At 40.1% G+C, this 22,563-nt stretch overlaps 1 protein-coding gene and 3 pseudogenes across 2 annotated transcripts in view; 1 reads left to right on the top strand and 3 right to left on the bottom strand.

Annotated features, from left to right (window-relative positions):
- Positions 1-4,061: 4,061 nt before the first annotated feature.
- On the top strand, positions 4,062-7,884 carry LOC146456230 (trace amine-associated receptor 2-like; annotated as a pseudogene).
- A 1,052-nt stretch (positions 7,885-8,936) lies between these two features.
- LOC146456231 (melanocyte-stimulating hormone receptor-like) overlaps positions 8,937-22,563 on the bottom strand; it is a 59,710-nt gene continuing 46,083 nt past the window's right edge. Inside the window, exon 2 of the mRNA XM_085093335.1 lies at positions 8,937-8,986. The gene's annotated coding sequence lies outside the window, so the exon portion shown is untranslated. The remainder of the gene's footprint in view (positions 8,987-22,563) is intronic.
- Positions 8,961-22,563, bottom strand: part of LOC146456232 (melanocyte-stimulating hormone receptor-like) — a 102,756-nt pseudogene continuing 89,153 nt past the window's right edge. Inside the window, exon 2 of the transcript XR_014858842.1 lies at positions 8,961-11,546. The product of XR_014858842.1 is annotated as a melanocyte-stimulating hormone receptor-like (transcript). The remainder of the gene's footprint in view (positions 11,547-22,563) is intronic.
- Positions 14,287-15,942, bottom strand: LOC146456233 (melanocyte-stimulating hormone receptor-like; annotated as a pseudogene).

Here is a 22,563-nt window from a genome sequence, read left to right on the forward strand (position 1 = left end):
GGTTGTTCTGAGCACAAGAGCAAGTTTTAAAGCAAGCCGACTGAGGTCCCCAGGTTGTAGTTGAGACGTTTATTTCTCAATAGCCTTTGTGTTACTCTTTCCAGTTTTTACTCGTTACTATCTCATGATTCATAAACCCTTGAATACCTATTGCTCCTTTCGTCGACCGTTCCCCAGTCTTTACGAAGTTGGTGTGTGTACGTGTGCGGGTGTGTCAGTCTGTGGGTATGGCTTTTAGATGCTAGTTAATGAGGTGGCTTAATACGTCTATGCAAGAAAGACAGGAAATGCTTATATAATGGTGGATTTGATGGTGATGATGACGATGATTTTTCCAAGGTAAAATCGTTTGGACGAGAAAATGCAGGTTTCACTAGAGATACCTTATACGCTGTATACATTTACTTGGGTACGATTTCCGCATGTAAACAAAGTTATCATTAGGTCCACTTTGCCTACTGACGAGTTCTATTTCCAGGATTATGACAAAGTGAAACAGCTATTTTATTACAAATTGCGACAGGATACGAAGTAAGACAATTGTATTACGAGTTCTATTTTCAAGATTGAGCCTCTCTATGGGTACCCACGGTCTTCGTTTTCTTCGCGATTTTTTCGCTTATCTTCGTTTTTTTTAGGAAGATCTTCGTTTTTTCAGATTGAAATGGTTTAAACGTTTATTCCGTGTTATTCACAATTGATAAATATTTCACTTCAATAGGAAATTGCATAACTTATTGTTTAAATTCACGAAAAGCAATATAAACAGTTATTGAAACAATAAAGGATTGTTGGATTCTTTGGCGACGTTTTAACCACATTTTAACATGCTAGCAACTGATGAGATTCCAAGAAATCGAAACTGCAGTCTTGCATGAGAAACAATCTTAGACACTCGCCAAAAGAAATTCCCCAATATCCTAGAGACTCACAAGAAAGTTGTCTCTCTTAGCTTTAAATATCTGCTGCTCTAAGAACGCAATAGCTGTTTTTCAGATAAGAAGCAACTCAAAGAGCTAAAAGACAGCGCTACAACGAAGCTATAGCTCTCGAAAGTGAGAGAAAACATACAATCTTCACGCAGCGAGATACAATAGCAGAAGCATTAATTCACGAGTTAAGAAATCCACGGATCCTACATCTGAGTGTTCCATTTGATCACGCAAGTTTTGGTAAATTTTCAGATCTTCGCTTCAATCTAGAGATCTTCGTTTTTTCAGCGGTGATCTTCGCGTCTTCGATTTCTTCGGATATACCCATAGAGAGGCTCAAGATTATGACAAAGTGCGACGGCTCAGATTTTATTACAAAGTGCGGCAGGTATTACAACATGCGAAGATTATAACAAAGTGTGATAGAACAAGCTCCATAGAATGTAATGTAACATTTCAGTACTAAAGAACAAGCTATTTATATACTAATATATACTAACACAAACTATTTGCATCAATTGAAGAAAAAAAATCATACAATCCTTCAAACAAGGCTAACAATGAGAACCGAAATTTAACAATCCAACTAAAACAAAGCCCACGATAAGCGAAGTGAAAAACCTAGTTGTTTTTTTGTTTTGTTTTTTTCCTCACATATCTGTTGAAAACTAATAAACCCTTAGAACGAGAGGAGACGAGATCTTAGCCTATGGAAGCCAAGAGAATAGCCCAATTTTTTATACATTAAAGTTCAGCCTAAAACAATAAACATCACTACGAGGCTCCGGGGAATAAACCCATGTCATTTATTCTCCGGAGCCTCGAAGCTATGTTATTGGTTCAGGCTGAATTTTAATATATTGAAATTGGGCTATTTTGGAGCGAGGTTCTTACGAAAGCTTGATAATGTTTATTTAAACTCTAATCGGTCAAAGCGCTGGACGGATGGTGGACAGATCTCGCCCACAATTGTCATCTTTTGCTCTTAATTGATCTTTTAAGGACAAAGGTCTGCCTGGAATTAGGTCAACAAATGTTTTTGTTTTTATTTTCGCAAAAGATATTTTCAACCATCTAACTTTCCAGGGGCAGGTGTATTTTTTTTTCTAGGGCTAAATGGCAACGAAGCACTTTTTAGCTTAAGGTACTCAATGAAGGTTCGGTTTTCATAGCAACGCATCTTTTGTTTACCTGATGTTTTTGACCCTCTACTGCATTCCCCCCAAAAACAAACAAACAAACAAACAACAACAACAACAACAACAAAAAAGCAAAACACGGAAACAAGCAGAAGTAACAAATGGAGTACACTGTGAAATCTTACATGAACTAGTTTTTGGTAACTGCTACAGTAGTTACTGCTAGATTATGACTGAATAAAGCCTTCATTTGCCGCTGTTTTCAATTTCTCAGTAAAATTGAGTAGGTTTGCGTTAACATGACAAGCCAGAATAGGCCATTTCCGAGTTGCTGTGAACCTCACTATGAAAGTGATGCTAAGTGCAAAACTTTTCATATGAAAATTAGTTATGTTTGCATATGAATAACAACTAATTTTCCTAACAAAACCTTTTAGCACTTAGCCTCGCTTTCATACTGAGGTTCAAAGCAACTCGGAAATGGTCCATTGGTTTGCACTATTCTTATCCATGTACGACAGAAATGACCACGTGACCATATTTATCCGGATTAAACATGGTCACGTGGTCATTTCTGTCGTTTCCCGTCCGCCGTGAACAATTACGCGTTTAACTAAGAAAAACTGAACTGCGATCCTGTTTGTTTTATCAGTCGTTCACTGCCTCTTTTTATGACTCCTGAAATAAGCTCTCATAATCTATCGAGAGGAGAAAGCAGCCACTTGAAGTCCAAGTCACCTACAAGGAAGAATGACGCGGCATGCACAATTAACATCAATATATCAACATAAACATATAAATGCTCATCTTTCACACGAGGACGCTAACAAACGAAATTTAATAAATATTAAAGGGGAAGTGTCATGGGGTTTTTGATATGTTTTGTTAAAAATGCTGAAGTAAGACCTTCAGTCAGCTGCCAAATAATTCTAGAATGACGAGAGGAGAGAAATCAACTCAATTCTTGAAAGGAACAACTCGTGATTTGTTCTAGCGCATTTTAGAAACAAAAATGCGAGAACTTGAAACCATTAGCCTAAAATTTTTCAAGTTTCAATCCATACCGACCTACCCTGTTTTGTTGCACTGAGGTGATAGTTTATAACAAACTTGACAATTATTTCGTTGTTTCTGCTGAAAGACAAACATTTTTGGGTTTTGAAATGACAGCAAATTTGCGTGATACTTCCCCTTTGAGGATAAACTTATAAAGAAGTTTCAACGTCGTCATGACGCCATTATCAAGAGAAGATAATTATTCAAATATTGCGAAAAGACCTTTTAAAGTTGAAAAAATTAATATATGGCATTAAGCAAAAGAGCTTGGCACGACCATGCCTTATGTTAATTTTTTCAACTTTAAAAGGTCTTTTCGAAATATTTGAATAATAATCTTCTCTTGATAATGGCGCCATGTCGACGTCGACATGACCTTATAAATAAATAAATAAATAAATAAATAAATAAATAAATAAATATTAAAATATTTACAGTTCTCTGCTTCAGCAAATTTCTCTTGATTAAGAGAATAAATTTTTTTTTCAAATTTTTAAAAAGATTACTGCGAACAGGATGCAATATTAAAAATATTGCACTGCAGCTAGTCCATTGCAATATTGACTCTTTTAGCTCGTTTAGATTTACCCCTGATAATTTCCCAGCTTACAAAAAGGACCGCCTTCGTTTCCTCAGACACTTGCACAAACCTGAATAACAAGCCGACAACCATGAATCTTCTCTGTTAATATTCAAAGTCAGCATAAATTACGAATGGAGCAGGTAAAAAGCGTTGATTTAATGCAGAGAGACAACAATAGGATATTTTGAGGGTCAGTAATTATTTCCAGCGAAAGTAATCTATATTGTCCATTAGTGGGAGCGAAAGGAATATTATCCACAGAGATAACGTCATCTGAATGACATAATTAATGAGAGCTAAATAATCCTAACACAGGGGAACAGGGACATACTATTAAAAGAAGCGGTCAAACGGAGAATTCGAAGCTGCAAACCTCATTTTTGCAAAACTGATATCTGATTCTACTGACTCAGTTTAATTTCTGGCTGCGTCTTCGGATCTTTTTCGACAACCGACTTTCTACGGTATGAACAAAAGCAACAATTTAACGTGCTTTTTCTTGGATTTCAACTTGGATGAAACCGAAGGAGTCTTCATCACAAACGTTCTATTATGTGTTCTCAACTCATTGTTTTCTCTGCTTACATCCGTGGGGAATTTTGTGATTCTGCATGCGATTCGAAAAGCCCATCATCTTCATTCACCAGCACTCATCCTTCTTTGCTGCCTCGAATTTTCGGATTTTCTTGTGGGTGCGATATGTCAGCCATTTTTGGTAGCGTATAAAATAGCCGAAATAGTGGATAACTTTAACGCTTACTGCACATTAAGGATGTTTCAGTTGATATCCAGCTACATTTTGTCTACTGTTTCGTTACTCACTTTAGCTACAGTCTCCATTGATCGTCTTCTTGCTCTAATTCTCCACTTACGGTACAGCTCGATTGTGACCGTTCCTCGCGTGTTTCAAATGTTTTCGTGTTCTGGATCGTTTCCTCAGCAGGTGTAATGTTAAGGCTCTGGATGAGCAATTCTGCGTGGAGTTCTGTGCTCGTCATTTCTCTCCTTCTAACAGTATGGCTATAGCTTTCAGTACCGCCAAAATCTTTCACATCGTTCGCAGGCACCAACGCCAAATAAATGAACAAGACATGGCTGTCCTGAGTCTTCAGAGCAACACGGTGAAAGTACTCAAGTGCAAAAAGTCCGCTGTGACTGTACTTTATATTTATGGTTTGTTGCTGATTTTCTATCTTCCTTTCGGTGTGACAGTGATTGTAGAATTATTTCTCGGGTATACCAGACCAGTGAAGGTTGCGTATGGCTGTGTTGTAACTGCTGTTTTCATCAACTCTTTGTTGAATCCACTTGTGTACTGTTGGCGAATAAGGGAGATACGACAAGCAGTCAAGAACGTTCTGAAAAGAGATTAAATTAATCAACTAACGAAAGGACATAATTCGTTACAAGGTCACTGGGTTGCTTCAGTTTGAACAAAAATTAAAAGAGATTGAAACTTCTGTATGAACTTCTGTATGTTTGTCAGCGTGTTTGAGTTTTCAAATGAGTGCTTTAATCTGGCCAAGTTTCATCCAAATCGTAGAGATGGCATGTATCACGCCTGCCTGGTCCTCTCGTGAACTCACTCTTAATTGAGAATAAAAACGCTCACCGCCAGTGCACCTGCAAGGTGAACCGGAATGGAAAATTAAAACGAAATATAAGCAAGAACTTAACAAAAGCGGCGACTTTTTAATCAGTTTGGCAGAAGGCCAATCTCAAGTTCGTGTTGAATATTCTGAACACTTTTATTCCATCTAAAATTGAATACTTTGTGCAATACACCCACTTAGAACACTTGCGCAGTCGTGTAATTTTGGTCAGTGTTTTCACTAATGATTCACTACTACGCGATGGAGTTGTGTTTGGTGTTAAAGAGCCCGTATTGCGAAAGAAGCTACTGTAAGAGAAGCCACTCACTCTAGAAAAAGCGATCAACATCTGCAAAAGCGGAAAAACAATCGCTTAACATTTAAAGGATCTCGCTGTAGCAATGGATCCGAATACTAATGAAATACACGCTTTGAAACACCGCTCTGAAAAGAAATCGCAAAGGGACCCAAAAGTTAGGTGTCAAAAGGTGCAAATACTGCGGTGGAACTCACAAGCTCAAGAGGGGAAAATGTCCAGCGAATGGGAAGACGTGCAGAAAGTGTGGAAGAAGTAACCATTTCGCTAAATTTTGTATACAACGTGTAAGAAAGAAAAAGCGTGCAGTCAACACAGTGGAGTATTCCAGTGATTCTGGTGAGTCACTGTTTGCAGTTCAGTTAACTCCTGAGCACGCGACCCAGAGCAACGTTCATTCAAAGATCAGGGAAGCCATGAAAATGAAAGGGGGAGATGACGTTAACTTCCAAGTGGACATCTGGGCAACGTGTGATGTGCTTAAATTAAGCACTATCAAAGGAACAAAATGTGCAAATAAGATCACGCCCACAAATCAAGTCCTCTAGATGTATCACGCCTCTTCTCTCAGGCCGCTTGGAAAGTGCAAGGTTCAACTGACAAAATCCGGGGATAAAAGGAACTTTACCGTTGTAGAGGATGAAAACTGTGTCAATTTGACCAAGAGTAAAACCGGACAGCAAATGCAATTAATTTCAGTCAGAAATGACAAGATTAAGCCTACACGCCTTGAATTCGAACCAACATATGTCGACGTAAACTTGACAACTAGCCAGGCGTACGAAGGTATTATCCTTGAACACGCGTGCTCCGAATACAAAGATGTTTTTGATGGTCTTGGCAATCTTGGAACACCATTACGACTTGAAGTTGACGAACAAGTTAAAACTGTTCAGCAGCCATTGAGAAGAGTTCCTTAAGCTTTAAGAATACCAGTGAAAGAATACCTTGATGATCTTGAAGCCAGAGGTGTCATAGCGAAAGTAGACAGGCAAACCTAATGGGTGAATTCTGTCGTGATTGAAAGTAACGACCTTTGCTACACCCTTTGACAGGTACAAATGGAATCGTATGCCTTTCGGGATTTCGCCCGCTAGTAAAATATATCAGCTTCGCTTACATAAAGCAGTTGCACGCCTTGAGGGAACATATGCAATTGCGGATGACATTCTAGTGGGAGGCATTGGAGACACGATGTGGGATGCGATAGTAGGTCATGACGTTAAAATTAGGAAGCTGCTGACGAGATGCCAAGAGCGTAACATTAAACTAAACAAACAGAAAGTTTTTTTCAAACAAGCAGAGGTACCCTACATTGGACATCTTCTAACCTCGGAAGGAGTTAAGGAAGACCCGTCCAAAGTTGAAGCAGTGCTTTTAAAACATGGAGCGGCTAACCGATGCAACTGGTGTTCAGCGCATTATGGGCACAGCGGAATTAGTCATTCAGTGCGATGCAAACGAAGGGGCTTTGGATTCGCATTACTCCAAGATGGTAGACTGCTGGCATACGTTAGCAGAGCCCTGACTGCAGCTGAAGGAAACTATGCCCAAATAGAAAAGGAACTTCTTGCACTTGTGTTTGCGACAGTATACCAAATTGCCGTGCAGAAAGCTAAAAGTTCCATTGTGCGAAGCAGAGCTCGATGGTATGAATCGGGTGAAAAATGTAACAAATATTTTAATTTCTCAACCTGCCTTTTTTTGAAATCATTCAAACCAAGAGAGGATGAGGTAACCATCCTCTCTTGTTCAAATCTAACAGTGATTGATCTGTTCTATTTTTTACATGGTTATCGAAGTGGGAAAATATTGTAGGAAAATTGTGCACTGTCACAGATGGTAATCCCAACGCGTTTTTTAATACCTTTCATAAAAAAAGTTGTTTTGTTTGCCATTATCAGTGGTAATTTTTATGGCGAATTTTAATTGGATAAAATAATTTAATTGTAACAGCCCTGACCAATGAAGAACAACGAAGAAAAGGAGCCAATCAAAACTCGAAGCAAATGTGTGCACCAGTAATCAAGCGCTGGATACTCGTGCCAGCAAGCTACGATTAGTTTTCACCAAACACAAATCTAAATCAGACAAAACATAATAACACCAGCTGCTGATTTATTCCCTTTTCCCATGCATTTACTTTCGGAAGAGCTCTAATAATTAAATACGCATTTTCTAATGACACACCGGTCGCAATTTTAAAGTAACTGAACTGTCGCAAATTTTAATAACCGTGGTTGTGCTACCGCATTTGGATTCTGTAATTATCCACACTATGGGTGCTTAAAATTATCAGCAACACATGGAAGCGTGTTGCTAATAATCTATAAAGTGAAATGTAAATGTGGCCGGAGGAGACTAAATAAAGACTGAGCCATAGAAAGAATTATTGGCAGTTTCATTTTGTTCATATTACAATTGCGGATATATTTGACTACTAAAATTAGCGCAAAAACTACTGATCAGCTTAAGGAAGGATGAGTTTCCTCAACACCCTTATTTATAATGAACGCTGGACGCTGACTAATGCTTGCATGGAACCTCATTTAACAACTGCCGTTAATTTCCAATAAACAGGAAAACATTTTCAAGCGTTCCAATATTTCCTGGAGAGATAAACATTTTTTTTCTGTAGTCTTCTTTCCTTGGTTGTAAGAAACTGTAAAATGTTTGGTAGAATTTCGAGCAACACATTAAAAAGGTCCGGGGTTGCTTTCAACGACTTTTATTGTTCTCCAACCCACCCACTCGTAATTAGCTAGTACAGACCAGAAATAACTCGGAAACGTTTTCTTTTGGATTCGATAAGTCTTTGCTTTCTTATCCGTTGGATGTAAGCGAAAATTCCTTTCCTGACGCAAAAAATTAACCGAATAATTACACAAATGCGAAACGTAGACATAAGAAGAGTCCACTGTATGCGGTATTATCGCTCAAGCTTACGCATATAAGTCCCTTATTGCTATTTTGTTATATACATCAGCGAATAAGACGTATTTAGTACCCTGACTAGAAAGCTTTAGCCCAATTTGTCCTTCCAATAAAAGGCAACTGGAGTGCCGGCGGCCAACATATGTTTACACATATTCCACATTATCTTCAGTGCGCCGCCATTAAACATTTATTTTTTTTAACCATATTGAATGAATAAATGATGAAACTATATCCAGAGAAAAAATCTAAAACAAACGTGTAAATTTACACGATTAAGAAATAGAAAACTATAAACACGGTTAAGAAGATATCAATTTACAAATGAGAGCGCTTTCAGAAACATTCAGTTCTCAGTCTGGGCAAAATATAATCATATCCCCGCTTGCGCAAGTGCGGCAGCTTTGAGCTTTCGCTTTGCTAGTAGTACGTCCCTAAGAGGCTGTTTTTTATCCTGTGTGGGAAATCGCCTCTGTACTCCTGAAGGCAAAACCGAGATCCACTTTTGTCCAGCTTGGTGAAAAATGTGTGCAATTTTAAGCTGACCATGTCCATTAGTATGAGCGACCTTGGAAGAAATCCTGTCCACTTTGTTGTTAGAGTTCATTGTCCTCTCAGAGTATTCTTAACAGCTCGTCGTATCTCCCTTATTCTCCAGCAGTACACCAGTGGATTCAAGAAAGAGTTGATGAAAACAGCAGTTATAGCGTAGTCATAGGCAATCTTCACGGACCTTGTATAGCCAATAAATGCTTCTACAAGCATTGCCACACCGAATGGAAGATAGAAAATCAACAGCAAACCATAAATATAAATTACAGTCACAGCAGACTTTTTACATTTGAGCGCGTTTACTGTGTTGCTCTGAAGACTCAGGACGGCCATGTTTTGGTCATTTATCTGGCGTTGGTGTCTGCGAACGATGTGAAAGATTTTGGAAGTACTGAAGGTTATAACAAGAAGTGTGAGAAACAACATAACCTAGGGGAGGAAAATCCAGTTGGCATTTTTCATCCAAAACTTGACTATAACAGTTGTTGTTGAAAAGATCCAGAGAGAAAAAGCGGTTTGAAATACCCGAGGAACAGTCACAATTTCGCTGTATCGTAAATGAAGAATTACGGCAAGAAGACGATCAATGGACACTGCAGCTAAAGTGAGTAACGAAACACCAGAAGTCATGTAGCCTGAAAAGTTTTGAATTATTCTCAACGTACAGAAAGTGGGAAAATTATTCAGAAGTTCGGCTATTTTGTGTGCCACTAAAAATGGCTGACAACTCGCCCCAACAAGAAGATCTGAAAATGCCAGGCAGCACAGAAGGATGAAACACGGTGAATGAAGATGCTGGTCTTTACAAATCGCATGCAGGATGATAAAATTTCCCGCACAAGTTAACAACGAAAACACTGAGTTGAAAATACATGTTAGAATATTTGTGATGAAAACTTCTTCCGTTTTTTCCAAGTTAATGTTCAAATAGAAACAGGTGTTGTGCGTTTCGTTCATGACAGGGAATGTTTGATGGCCCTGCTAACAAGCAAAAATCAAGTGTGAGTTAATGAAACTTCTTAAAAAGAAGATTATTTGGAGTTTTCGTTTCGCTTACTCATTTAATGGAGGAAGTTGTGTTTAAATGTTAATGAGTTTTTAATCGGCTCTCATCAATTGCCCACATTATGTCACTTTTCTTTTGTTATCGTTTTTCTTCAAACGTCAAAATGCGACGAACGGGAGTTGAAATGTTAGCGAAAGAAGAACTGAATGCGCCACATTGCGGCTTGATAAGCAGCTTATTATAATGGAAGTCGATCGCAAAAACATAATTCAAGTAGAGTGATCAAACACATCCGAAGTTAGTGCAAAGAATCCCGATCAGCTTGTCGCAAGCAGTTTTCTTTAATATATTTTCTTGATGCAGGAAGTCACTCGTGAACAGCACACCTCATCAATATCATGGTTGAATAATCTTTTAGATCAAAACAAGATATCGGCAAGGGAAACCATTAAGAAAGATGATTTTCCTCTTTAATACTCGCTCGAACAACACCCTTTTTTATAATAAACGCTGTTCGCTGACTAATACTTGTATTATTATATTGTATGCAAAGGTTTGTATTACACTGTAAGAAATGAAACGTTAAAAAAGACATTGGCGTAAGTGTTACATTGTCTATAACTGATGCAGGAGTCATGTTGTAATGTATGTATTATATTGTGAGTAGTGTTAGGTTTTGTATTGTAATTAGCGCCAGTATGTTTATCATTAAAAACAAAAAATACTTATGGGAGGTCGGTGGTTGTCGAATCTGACCATAAGCCCTAAGAAGCAATACTTGCTAATCCGCTGGTCTCTGCTCCAAAGAGATAACAGAGGATGATTTTGAGGCTGCAACGATATGATCTAGACGTGCGACACAAGAAAGGAAGGGAGCTGCATATCGTAGGCGCTTTATGTCGGCCTTACCCCAAGTTGTTAACAGAAGCCACTCACGATCACGGTGAGCAAGATCTACCGTTGAAGAGAGCCTTGAAGTATAGCAAATAAACGACTTGCTGGTGAAAGAGCACGAAGTAGAAATGTTCCGCGCAGAGACTAAGAGCGATGAAGTTCTGCAAGCTGTGAAAACTGTGGTGCAATCTGGATGGCAAGCGGACAAGAGAGTGTTACCTCTGACCGTGGCGGTATACTATAATGTCCGTGATGAATTGGTGATCCAGGATGAATTAGTCTTCTGAGGAGACAGGCTTGTAATCCCTACGGACCCCTCGAAAGCACATGCTGCAGACACTGCACGCCAGTCATGAAGGGATAGAATCAACGCTAAGGCGCGCTAGAGAAACGATCTTTTGCAATTGGCTCAGCAGGAATAGTGACAAAAGATTTCACTTCCAAGTGTGAAAACGTGTGTGACCTACAGCACAAGGCAGCAGAAGGAGACGCTCATCAGTCATGACGTTCCAGATCACCCTTGGCCCAAAATTTCCACAGACCTTTTTCACTTAAACCACAAGAGTTACATGGTGACTGTGAATTATTTCAGTCTGGCTTCTTCGAGATCGACAGGATGTATTTGCTGAAGGCTTCCATTGTGATCAGGAAACTTTAGGCACACATGGAACGATATGGGATTCCCGATGAAGTATGTGTCGGATAGTTATTCGCTGTACACAAGTCGAGAATTCAAAGCCCTTGTCAAAGAGTACGGGTTCAAGCATGTGACAACGAATCTCTACCACCATCAAACTAATAGTAAAGTTGAATCCGCTGTCGAGGAAGCAAAGAAGATCCTCAAAAAGTCTGCAACAACTTTAACATTCTGCCATTCTGTCATTCTGCCATTCATTCAATAACATTCTGCCAACTTTAGCCTTGAATTTCTCCAAGAATTATTGATCATTTGAGAAGCCATATCATCAGATATCCAAACTCCTCGACGTCCTTTATAAAAACTCGGATGCACCTCGGGTTTTCAACCTATTTCTTAGTCAGTGTTTGGATAACTGATGAAACACACCGGCTAGTGTTTGATATATTAAGTCTGCTGAGGAAGGATGAGGATTTCGTGTTGACCGATACTAAGTACATTTTTCCTGTCCTATTTTCCTATTTAATTTTCTGGTGAAAAATATTTGATAAACAGGAAAATTTTTTCTACATACCCAGAGGCTTGTTAAAAAAATGACTGTTTCAAGAGGGTCGATGAAGACCATTTCTGCAAAGGTGTCCAGTCTTGCACGTGCGATATGAATGTATGTAGACCTTAAAATGCTCAATACACTTGACAGCTATCATAGCTAATAATGTTTGTTGCCGTTGTTTTAAAAATATTGTTCCAGGTCTGCAGTCTGGACTTTCATGTTATGCTACATGGGATTGAACAGCGATCTAGGGGAACTAAACTTGATAAATGCTTGAAGAGCAACTCATTTCCGGCGAGATCCATTATCTTGTTGAGCAATCTGACCACGGGGTTCGCGGAAACTCCTTTCAAAGATCATCGTTGCTTTAGCTTGGAGCTTGGTGAACCGAAGCGTAGCCTATGGACACGTGATTTTCAAAGATTCCGTTTTAGAAATGTTTCCAATTAACTGCTTATTTACATGCGCATATGGCAAATGGCCCGACATGCGAATTCAAAATCGCCCTTAACACCTTTATTCAGAAGACAAAAAGGAAAAAAGGTTAATTTCGCATTTATATAGTTTGAAATGTGACATAAGAGGTAGGAAAAAGTTCTGAAATAAAGAATTTGAAGAAATTTAAACAAATCGCTTGCAAAATCGTTTGACCGTTTTTCCAAATCATTCAAATCAAGAGAGGAGTAGCTAACCATCTTCTCAAATCTAACAACAATCAACCTGTTCTATTTTATTTTTACATGGTTATCGAAGTGGAAAATGTTGTAGGAAAATGATGCACTGTCATAGATTGTATAGATTGTAATCCCAACGCGTTTTCCAAAACCTTTCATAAAAATGGTTGTTTCGTTTGTCAATGTCAGTGGTAAATTCTATGGCGTATTTTGAAAGGACAATAATTTAATTGTAAAAACCTGACCAAAAACAAAAAACCAAGAAAAGGAGCCAATCAAAACTCGAATCAAATATGAGCATCAAGCGCTGGATACTCGCGCCTACAATTAACGGTTAGTTTTCAGCAACCACAAAGCTAAATCAGACAAAACGTAAAAACACCAATTGCAGATTTATTCCCTTTTCCCATACTCACTTCCGAAAGGGCTCTAACAAGTAAAGATCCTTTGCGTTTTCTAATAACACACCGATCGCAATTTTCAAGTAACTGAGCTGTCGCAAATTTTAATAACAGTGGGAGTGCTTTTTAAGTCGTCTTTAATTTTCAAAACATGCTATAGACTGCAAGCAGTCCCTTTCTGGATAGTCGAGAGGTCGCGCGAAATAGCCGAGCGCGAAAAAAAAAGTAGAGCGAATGAGCGGAAGGGGGCTCTTCTCGCTTATTTCTCCTCGCTCCAGTCTCGCGCTATGAGCACACCATCTCGACTAACCAGAAAGGGACTGCTTGCAGTCTAAACATGCTACCGCATTTGAATTTGTAATTAGCCCAAACTGTCGGTGCTTGAAATTATCAGCAACACATGGATGCGTCTTCTAATAATCTATAAAGTGAAATGTAAATGTTCCGAAGGAGACTAAATAAAGACTGAACCACCATAGAAAAAATTATTGGCAGTTTTATTTTGTTCACATTACAATTGCGGATATATTTGACTACTGAAATTAGCGCAAAAAGTACTGACCAGCTTAAAGAAGATGATTTTCTTCTTTTACAGGCTCGAACAACACCCTTATTAGTAATAGACGCTGTTGGCTGACTAATACTTGCATGTAACCTTATTTAACAACTGCCGTTAATTTTTAATAAACAGGAAAACATTTTGAAGCGTTCCAATATTTCCTGGAGGGATAAACATTTTTTTCCGTAGTCTTCTTTCCTTGACTGTAACTATAAAATGTTTGGAAGAATTCCAAACAACAACTAAAAACGTCCTCGGTTGCTTTCAACGACTTTTATTGTTCTCCAACCCACCCACTCGTAATTTTAGCTAGTACTGACCATAAATAGTTCGGAAAGGCTTTCTTTTGGATTCGATAAGTCTTTGATTTCTTATCCGTTGAATGTCAGCGTAAAATTCCTTTCCTGATGCACAAAATTAACCGAATAATTACACAGACGTGAAACGTAGACAGCGGAAGAGTCCACTGTATGCAGTATTGTCGCTCAAGCTTTGTACGCATATTAGTCCCTTATATTGCTATTTTTGTTATATACATCAGCGAACAAGTATTTAATACCCTGACTAGAAAGCTTTAGCGCAATTTGCCATCCTTCCAAGAGGAGACAACTGGAGTGCCGGCAAACAGATGTTTACACTTATTCCACATTATGTCACTGTTGAAAATTCATTCGTTTTTGTTATCTATATCGAATGAATTAATGATAAAACTTCATCGAGAGAAAGGTGTAAATTTACACTATTAAGAGAAAAAAACCCACTACAAACAGTTAAAAAGACATCAATTTACAAATGAGCGCTTGGCAAAATATAATCATTTCCTGACGCTAAGGTAAGTGCAGAAGCTTTGAGCTTTTGCTTAGCTGGTGACATTCCTAAGAGGCTGTTTTTTATCCCATGTGGGGAAAAGTCTCAACATGCTGAAGGCAAAATCGAGATCCACTTTTGCCCAGCTTTGTGGAAAATGCGTGCAATTCTAAGCTGACCATGTCGATTAGTATGGGCGACCTTGGAAGAAATCCTGTAAACTTCGTTGCTAGTGTTCATTGTCTTCTCAGAACATTCTTGACTGCCCGTCGTATCTCCCTTATTCGCCAGCAGTACACAAGTAGATCCAACAAAGAGTTAATTAATGAAAACAGCAGTTTTAGTGTAATCATAGGCAATCGTCACTGACCTTGTATAGCCAATAAATGCCTCTACGAGCATCGTCAAACCGAATGGAAGATAGAAAATAATTAACAAACCATAAACATAAAGTACAGTAACAGCAGACTTTTTACACTTGAGCACGTTCAATGTGTTGGTCTGAAGACTCAGGGCGGCCATGTTTTGGTCGTTTATCTGGCGTTGGTGCCTGCGAACGATCTGAAAAATTTTGGAAGTACTGAAAGCTATAAGGAAAAGTGTGAGAAATAAAATAATAAAGAGGAGAAAATTCCAGTCGGACGTTTTCATCCAAAACTTAAGTATAACAACTGCTGTTGAAAAGATCCAGAGAGAAAAAGCGGTTTGAAACACTCGAGGAATAGTCACAATTAAGCTGTACCTTAAATGTAGAGTTAATGCAAGAAGACGATCAATGGACACTGCAGCTAAAACGAATAACGAAACACCAGAAGTAATGTATCCTGATAAGTTGTGAATTATTCTCAACGTACAGTACGTGGGGAAATTATCCAGAAGCTCGGCTATTTTGTGTGCCACCAAAAATGGCTGACAAATTGCCCCCACAAGAAGATCCGAAAATGCGAGGCAGCATAGAGGGATGAAACACGGTGAATGAAGATCCTGGTGTTTGCGAATCGCATGCAGGACGATAAAATTTCCCGCACAAGTTATCAACGAAAACACTGAGTTGAAAATAGATATTAGAATATTTGTGATGAAAACTTCTTGCGTTGTGTCAAAGGTGATATCCAAATAGAAGCAGGTGTTGTGCGTTTCGTTCATGACAGGGAATCTGCTTGATGGCCCTGCTAAACGAAGTAATCAAATCTTGTTAGAAATTTGATTCTACGACATTAATGTCCCATTTGAACTTAGTAAAATTCTTGAAAAAAAGATTGATTGGACTTTTCGTTTCACTTACTGATTTAAGGGAGGGAGTTGTGTTTAAATGCTAATGAGTTTATATTGGGCTCTTATGAATTGCCCAAATTTATGTCAGTTATGTTGTACTATATTTTGACATGAGCCAATGTGGGTTAATCATAACAATAAACGAGTGTCCACCTGGTAAAATAAAAAGGGCAAAATATACTCATTTGTGACAATATAATTGATTCAGATGCTACTCCTATCGTGTGCCGAACTTAATTGACGAATTTAGTAATTGGGCAAAGAACGGCGTCTAATAAGGGAGTTTGATAATGCAGTTTTGATTTGGTGTCGCAATCATCGTTAATTTGGCTTTCTCCATCCATACATAACTGCCTCGGCAAGAACTTGTCTTCTTGATGATTTCATCCTGTATTACTGCAAAAAGTCATGCAAGATACTCCAAGAATCGCTACACTGTTCCCTGAATCAAATATGGCATTCGTTCGGGAACCGTATTTGATCCTGGAAAGAGAGTAGTGAACAAGAAAATCAAATATGTGTCACGATTTGTGGAGTATTTTGCAGCGTGTGGTCTTTGCCGCTGTCCGCCAATTTGAACATTTGGAAAACCCCGGGTTGTCTTATGAACTGACACCCTGTTTGCGAACACTTCACTATTATGGACATCCTGTTAGTACAAATATGACGAGAAAGAACTATTTCTTAATTTTTTTAAAGTTGTGGCACAGTTTAGCTTAGCTGGGAGGACAGACCATGGAAACAAGGTTGGTAGCTGGAGACCTTGGACCAAAACTGCTATTACTTCCATTACTATTAGCATACCTAGGTGGATTTTTGCTTTCAATTTTCCAATCTTCTATTCCCCATACGTTTTCCCCGGCATGTTTGTTTGTGACCTTTGTTTCTTAGCTTCACACATATTAACATTTACTCTCACTCATGATCGTTCTTTTGAACTCATCTTTTTTCACTTAGTTTTCACCACACGGCAAAGCATCGATATCATGATTATTAAAGTTTTTCCTCAAACGTCAAAATGCGATGAACGGGAGTTGAAATGTTAGCGAAAGAAGAACTTAATGCGCCCCATCGTGGCTTGATAAGCAGGTTATTATAATGGAAGTCAATCGATATGGCAAACACATAATTCAAATATAGCGATTAAACACATCTGAGTTAGTGCAAAGAATCTCGATCAGCATGCCGCAAGCTGTTTTCTTTAATATATCTTCTTGATGCAGGAAGGAGCTCGTGAATAGCTCACCAATCATGGTCATTAAATATGACTAAATAATCTTTTAAATTAATCCTTACTGCCTCCCAAGAATGAGTGCGAAGTCAATTTAAAAAGTCAGTACTCTTTTACTACACGGCGCCTCCGCATCATCCGTACTCGCAATAGTTTTATCTGTCACTATGTCCATTAAACAATAATGTAAGATTGTTCTCTTAATTATATATTTTGTCTCCTTATATTTTAAATTCTTTATTTATAGTTTTTTAGCTTAGATCATTCTGATATCTTTTATTCAGTAAATCAGACGTAATTCAGCCTGAGGCTGCAAGGTTTTTGATTAATAATAGGTTATTAGAACACCCATCCATTATAAAATAAGGCAGCTTAGAACTTGTCAGTAAGCCTTTCAAAATGGTGTGACATAACCCAGACAGCTGTAAGGATTCGAAGTCAAGCAAGGATCTGTTGAACTCGATCAGTCGATGAACCTAAAACACTATGGTAGTTATTTCTGTTGAATACCGGAGTTAATTACAGAAAAGGTGATTCTTAATGGTTTCCCTCGCCAATATCTTGTTAAAGAGATTATAACATAAGAACTCGCGGCGCTCGTATAAGGGAACTAGACCAGTCAAAGGAGGCGCCTCACTGTACAAACAATCTGAATAGATAATGCGCAAAGCTCGCCTTTGAAATCTCTCTAGATCGACTGAAAGGTATTGCGGGAGGCTATGATGATAAACAGGGCATGCGTATTCAGTAGCAGGTCGCCTTATACTTTTACAAGTCAAATAGAAGAGCAAAATTCCTCCGACTCGACTTGTGCGCGCTTAAGCTGGCACAGAAAATACGGGCGCTTGTTTACTTTCTTTACAATCTCTGGCTAGTTTTTTCTTCTTTTAAGGTCGGTACTGAATATGTTTGGTGTGAAAGACCTTATCCCTGAGACGGGCTCCGTTCGCGTGTGGTTTATAAGTTTGCATGTGCGGGCTGTAATGCCTGTGTTGTATCCGAGCAAACAAATTTAATATCCTCTAAATTACAAGGCAACTTACAATACAAAACCTACACACACAAGTCACATATTCTGTGCACGCTTCGCCTTAAATACCGTCTTGAGATTAGCATACGTAATTACATTCTCACAACTATTCGACAAGTTCATGGCATGCATTCACAAGTAAGGAAAGTACGCTTGACCGCTATGCTACATTTTCCCTCTTCACGAGAAAAACTAAGTTCCTATATTAAGTACTTAGAAATTGAGTTCATAATCCTTAAGTCTAGCCGGAAGAAATCTGTTACGTTGGGGACGCGTAACAGCAGCACATGAATTGTTCAGATCCAAATCAGGCAGGGGACGAGTAGAATCATGGTTCATCAGAGGTTGACTGAGATTCTGATCAGGCCCGATATTAATTGGAGCGTCGTCGATGAAACTACTGGCGTCAGGACTGGGAGCCGGAACCTTGAACACACGAACTAATCTACGAGCATTCCATTTAGTACCATCTCGTAGCTGAAAGGATTAAGAGACCAATGCGCTTCACGATTTCTAATGGTTCAGTAAGGACAGGCCTCAACTTGTGACCACGAACTGGTTTTCTCACTCTAACCCAATGACCAACATCGAAATTAGGAAGCTTGGCTTTGCGTTTAGTATCCACGTACGATTTCAGTGCTTTCTGCTTAGTGGCAACGTGTCTAGCTTTCGAAACGATAGCCGCTTCTTGAGGAGTTTGAGGGGGCTTCAAATTATCCAACGGCAAGATAAGCGTTCGGCTAATCATTAACTCCGCTGGAGATGTTCCTGTGAGAGCATGTTTAGTAGCGCGATAGTTGCAGGGTGTCGTTCGAACCGCTTCAGCGAACGATTTCCCTACTGCCATGGATGCCCTGATTCCCTCTTTCATGGTCCTGTTGAACCGTTCTACATCACCGTTCCTTTAAGGATTGTAAAGAGACGTAACGCTGTGTTCAATCTCTTGACAGCTCAAGAATTCAGTAAACGCGAACGATGTGAATTGAGGACCATTGTCAGTAGTGACAGCTTCCGGTAATCCCCATCTGGTTAACAAAACCTGAAGTGTCTTTATAACCGTACCAGAAGTGACGGAACTTGTGCAGGACGCTTCAAACCACTTAGAATGTAAATCATGGACAACAATCATATACTTGTGCGACTGTAAAGAGGCAACAAATTCTCCTGCAGTATCTATCTGAAGATGTTGCCATGGGCGGAATAGGTTGCAAAGGAGGTTGCACAGACCTGACTAACTTTCCGCTTCATGCGCAAGCTTCACACTCGAAGACCAACTGCTCCACGTGAGTGTTCATCTTCGGCCACCAAACTGCTTCTCTGCATCTCTGCTTCATGCGTACGATACCGCATGACCATCATGAGCCATGCAAAGCACTCGCTTGTAAAGACTAAGGAATTACGGCACATTTTCCACGAGCAATACAGCACTGATTAAAGATAGCGAGTTCAGATCGAAGCTGAAAGTAAGGCGTGAATTCCTTCTGAACTTTCCTTGGCCAACCGTTCTTAATGTACACAACAACCTGTTGAAGGACTAGGTCGTCTCTGGAGGCTTCCAGGAGCTCGTTAGGAGTGACAAGGGATGAGAGGTTCACCTCCAAAATACAGAGGAGGTCAGAATCAGGCAAATCTTCAGCACTTGACTTAGCGAACACCAGACGACTGAGCATGTCTGCGACATAATTAGTACTTCCAGGGATGTACTGGACGTCAAAGTTGTACTGGTGAAGACGTTCTGCCCATCTGTATAAGCGCACAGGCTTATGACCGGAGCCACCTTTACTGAGAAGTGCTTGTAGAGCCACATGATCCGTTCGTAAGAGAAATTTGTGACCAAACAGGAGATTATGTCAGTGTTCGCAAGCGAAAATACATGCTAAGGCTTCACGTTCACCTGTGAATACCTTCGTTCAGTTTCAGACAACGTCCTCGATGCGAAAGCCACGGGGTACTCTTGGCCATCGATCAGCTGTGAAAGAACAGCACCGAGGGTAACACCCGAAGCATCTGCCGAGACAACGGTGGGTGCATCTGAGTTGAAGTGCGCCAAGATAGGAGGAGATGCAATCTTCTGCTTAAGGGTAGCAAACGATGCCGATTGCCCCTCACTCCAAACCCAATTGAGGAACATCCTCGCGCAGTAACAGGTGGAAAGGATCAGCGAGTTGGGCGTAATTTGGGACGAACTTGAGGTAGAAATTAGTGGTACCCAGTTTCTTGACATTCTTGGGTTCAGGGAGATCCAAAATGGCCTTTACATTTGATTCTAGAGGGCGTACTCTAACCGCAGAAACGCTGTAACCGAAGAAATCAACTTCAGTTGCACTGAGGACACATTTGCCAGTGTTCAGAGACAGATGATGTTCATTAAGAAGAGAAAGAACTTCATTAAGGCGTTCATCGTGCTGCTCAGAGTCCTTTCCGTGGACAATAATATCAACAATGATATTAAAAGCACCTTTGACACCTGACAGGATGGACGAAAGAATCTTTTGGAACGCACTCGGAGCGGATGACAGACCATACGGCATGCGCTTGTATTGGAACACCCTATCATGAGTAATAAATGCAGTTACGTATTTACTGTCCTCGTGCAAAGGAGTTTGCAGATAAATCTGACGTAAATCCAACTTGGAGAAGATGGTTGAACCGCAAAACTCTGTCATCAGTTCTTCCTGTGACGGGAGAGGATACTTGTCAGGTATTATGGCCTTGTTTACATCACGTAAATCGACACAAAGGCGAATTTCCCCAGAAGGGCGGCGTGCGACAACCAGATTTGAAATTCACGGTAATAAATCAATCTTTTCGATAACATCAATCTCCTCCAGGCGTCGAAGCTCCTCCGAAACTCTTCGCGTAACGTAAGGGGTAGACGCCGCAGCTTCTGTAAAACTGGTTTTACCATGGTGTCAACATTAGGACGGTGATTATACCCGATAACTTTACCGAAATCTCGAAACGCTTCAGGAAAGAGATCAATCCCCATAAGACTGGCTCCGCGCGAGGTAACATAAAACGGAAAATTCTCCACGCGTTGTTCCTGGTACTGCACCGACAACCTGACCACTTCGAGAACCTTAATTTCTTCGTTGTTATAGCAGACTAGACGCTGACTAGGACTGTCAAGCTTCTGTGAGGAAAAGTGTTCCCTGAAGTCGACTCATTGATGATAGACACCTTAGCACCCAGATAAATCAAGAGATCTAGCTCCACATCCTGTACGTTGACTTGGCAAGATTTGTACCCCGTTTCGTGCGTCTCACTTCGCAGGCTAAACACCGTTACGCACTCCTCCGCGTCCTTCTTGGGAACTTGAGCAACTTGTTTCACAACAGCTGGTTTTGAGCGACACCATTTCGTAAAATTATTGACTTTACCACAAGATCGCACCACAAGTTCGTAGCATAGCGGTCAAGCGTACTTGGCTTACTTGTGAATGTATGCATAGCGGTCAAGCGTACTTGGCATGCTAATGAGAATGCATGCCATGAACTTGCCGAATAGTTGGGAGAATGTAATTACGTATGCTAATCTGAAGACGGTAATTAAGGCGAAGCGTGCACAGAATATGTGACTTGTGTGTGTAGGTTTTGTATTGTAAGTTGCCTTGTAATTTAGAGGATATTAAATTTGTTTGCTCGGATACAATTGGCGACGAGGATGGGATGTTAAATGGCTGGAAATCAACTGCCACCACCTGCTCCGTTCCTTTCGAATCCTGGTGATCCACCCGTTCCTTGGCATCGCTGGTTCAAAAGCTTTCAAACGTACTTGGTCGCAGGTGGGTTAGACGACAAATCCGTTTCTGACGCTCGCCGACGGGCAATTCTGTTACATTGCCTTGGTACCGAAGGTCAGCGCGTATTTTCATAGCTCGATGAAAGCTCCGGTTCGTACGAAGAATCTACAGCCGCTCTCGAACGACAGCTCGGGCCCAAACATAGTGTAATTTTGTCCCGGTACAAGTTTCGCCAAAGAAGTCAACAGGCTGGCGATTCGGTGATACAGTTTGTCGCGGCATTAAGGGAACTTGCAACATTCTGCAGTTTTGGAGGCCTATTCGAGGAAATGATACGGGATCAACTTATTGAGAAAACAAGCGTGAACCAGATCCGAGAACGCCTACTTATGGAACTGGACTCTCTAACCGTCGATCGTGCAATTCAGCTCGCCCTTCAAGTGGAAACGGCCATGTTGGAGGCTCGCAGATTGCAACCGTCACCGGTTAGTGGTTCGTCCCAAGTCTCGCGGAAACCTTTCTGGGCTCACGGTGAATTGAAAAACCCTTCTCCTCCGGCAGCTGAGCCTCCTGCCGAGCGTAATGGTTGCTCGTCGGGAAAACGGTGCACAAATTGTGGTTCTGGTTCACACAATACACACGACAAGTCC

This window comes from Pavona decussata, unplaced genomic scaffold (assembly GCF_977016875.1).
Source record: "Pavona decussata unplaced genomic scaffold, jaPavDecu1.1 SCAFFOLD_260, whole genome shotgun sequence".
NCBI classification, from domain to species: domain Eukaryota; kingdom Metazoa; phylum Cnidaria; class Anthozoa; order Scleractinia; family Agariciidae; genus Pavona; species Pavona decussata.